At 51.7% G+C, this 2,749-nt stretch overlaps 1 pseudogene; it reads left to right on the plus strand.

The window, feature by feature from the left end:
• The first annotated feature begins 262 nt into the window (after positions 1-262).
• Positions 263-1,601, plus strand: LOC133231757 (large ribosomal subunit protein uL4-like; annotated as a pseudogene).
• The last annotated feature ends 1,148 nt before the right edge of the window (positions 1,602-2,749 follow it).

Raw genomic sequence — 2,749 nt, forward strand, 5'->3', positions numbered from 1 at the left:
GCCACTGGACTGGAGAAGGCAGGAAGGAGCCCACCTCTAGCAGCTCGTCTAACACTTTCCCAAGTCCTTTTGCTCTCCCACAGCCCCCCGAGATCCTGATCAGCCAGGCTGCCTGAATTCAAATCCTCCCACCTCCTCTTCTTTGCTCTGTGCCCTGAGGGGCTTCCATGGTGGCTCAGACAGTAAAGAATCTGCCTGCAAAGCAGAAGATCTGAGTTCGATCCCTAGGTCTGGAAGATCCCCTGCAGAAGGAAAAGACAGCTTTTCCTGTGGGAGCCGCCGGGTTGAGAGGAGCGTGGCCTTCTCCTCTCCCCGCCATGGCGTGTGCTCGTCCACTGATATCAGTGTACTCCAAAAAGGGGGAGTCCTCTGGCAAAAATGTCACTTTGCCTGCTGTGTTCAAGGCTCCCATTCGACCCGACATTGTTAACTTTGTTCACACCAACTTGCGCAAAAACAACAGACAGCCCTATGCTGTCAGTGAATTAGCAGGTCATCAAACCAGTGCTGAGTCTTGGGGTACCGGCAGAGCTGTGGCTCGAATTCCCAGGGTTCGAGGTGGCAGGACTCACCGTTCCGGTCAGGGCGCTTTTGGAAATATGTGTCGTGGGGGCCGCATGTTTGCGCCAACCAAGACCTGGCGACGTTGGCACCGCAGAGTGAATACAACGCAGAAGCGATACGCCATCTGCTCTGCACTGGCTGCCTCAGCCTTACCGGCGCTGGTCATGTCTAAAGGTCATCGTATAGAGGAAGTTCCTGAACTTCCTTTGGTGGTGGAAGATAAAGTTGAAGGCTACAAGAAGACCAAGGAGGCTGTGTTGCTTCTGAAGAAACTTAAGGCCTGGAATGATATCAAAAAGGTCTATGCCTCTCAGTGAATGAGAGCTGGCAAAGGCAAGATGAGAAACCGTTGCCGTATCCAGCGCAGGGGACCCTGCATCATCTATAATGAGGACAGTGGTATCATCAAGGCCTTCAGAAGCATCCCTGGAATTACTCTGCTTAATGTAAGCAAGCTGAGCATTTTGAAACTTGCTCCTGGTGGTTATGTGGGACGTTTCTGCATATGGACTGAAAGTGCTTTCCGAAAGTTAGATGAGCTGTATGGCACTTGGTGTAAAGCAGCCTCCCTCAAGAGTAACTACAACCTCCCCATGCACAAGATGCTCAATACAGACCTTAGCAGAATCTTGAAAAGCCCAGAAATCCAAAGAGCACTCCGAGCACCACGCAAGAAGATTCATCGCAGAGTCCTGAAGAAGAATCCACTGAAAAACCTGAGACTCATGTTGAAGCTTAATCCATATGCAAAGACCATGCGCAGGAACACCATTCTTCGACAGGCCAGGAATCACAAAATCCGCATGGATAAGGCAGCAGCAGCAGTAGAAGCCAAATCAGATCAGAAAGGGGTTCAGGGCAAGAAACCTGTGGTGGGAAACAAAGAAAAGAAGGCTGTTGGCAATAAGAAGCTGAAGAAGCCTGTGGTGGCAAAAAATGCTGCAGGGACCAAGAAACCAGCAGCTGAAAAGAAGCCCACAGGAAAGAAACCCACCTCAGAGGAAAAGAAGGCTGCTGCTTAAACTTAAATTTGTTTATTCCGTAAATGCCGAATCATTTGGGACAGCTGATTTTGAATAAAGAAAAGCTTGAACAAAGAGGCAATGAAAAAAAAAAAAAAAAAGAAGGAAAAGACAACCTGCTCCGGTATTCTCGCCCGGGGAATCCATGGACAGAGGAGCCTGGCAGACTACAGTCCATGGGGTCGCAAATAATCAGGCAAGACTGTGACTCACTGAGGCAAGCTGCAGAACCTCTCGGAGCCTCCAGCTTCCTCATCTGTAAAACGGGAGTGATGATAACAGCATTCTGAGGATTAGATGAACAAATCCATACCCCAAACCCCTCAGAACAATGCCTGGCTTGTAGGAAGCACAGAATCAATGTTAGGAATCTAGACTGCTTGGGTTCTAATCCCAGCTCTCCCATGTGCCAGCAGTGGGCAAGTTATCTAACCACGTTGTAGCTCAGTTTCCCCATCTGCGAAATGGGAATAACCATCACAACTGCCTTATAGAGTTGTGCAAAGGTTTAAAAGTTAATGGTTGTACAGGGATTAGAACAGAGCGTGGCACATGGCAAGAGCCCAGATGTGTGAGCTCTTACTCAACAGCCCGTGGCAGTATGGGCAGCTCAGTACTCTGGCTAGCATGTTTGGGAAGACTTGGAACCCCATGTTCCTTCACTGGAGGGAATTGTAGAGTGAGGACGAGTCCCCAGAGATAGGAATTCCCAAAGGCGGAAAGTTGGAGCTGGTTCACAGCTAGCTGGCCTGGCTGACAAGGTAGGCGAAGATCCTATCTCCCAGGGGTTGGGGAGGGAAATGACCTGGCTGCAGCTTCCCAGACGGAGCCCTGGGGCTGGGCTGCTGCTCGTGGGGTCAGCTCAGCCTTCCAGCTGCTCCCCTCTTGGCCCCTGGCACCCACACCCTGGCAGCAGGCACCCTGCCACTCGCCAGATGGCACCAGGCAAGGCTGGAGCCTGGGGGTGGGCGACAGGGTTAGGCCAGGCTGTAGGCTAGGGCACCCAGGTCTTAGGACAGATGGTTGTGTCTGTCCCCAGTGCAGGATGCTGGGGGCAGGTTGCAGCAGCCCCCTGCTCCTGACAAAGCTGGGCTTCAAGATTTCCGCAGGATGTGGCCAGAAGAGTGAGAGATGGGAGTTGGGAGTCCCCAGGTGGGTCCCTT

Source organism: Bos javanicus, chromosome 19 (assembly GCF_032452875.1).
Source record: "Bos javanicus breed banteng chromosome 19, ARS-OSU_banteng_1.0, whole genome shotgun sequence".
NCBI classification, from domain to species: domain Eukaryota; kingdom Metazoa; phylum Chordata; class Mammalia; order Artiodactyla; family Bovidae; genus Bos; species Bos javanicus.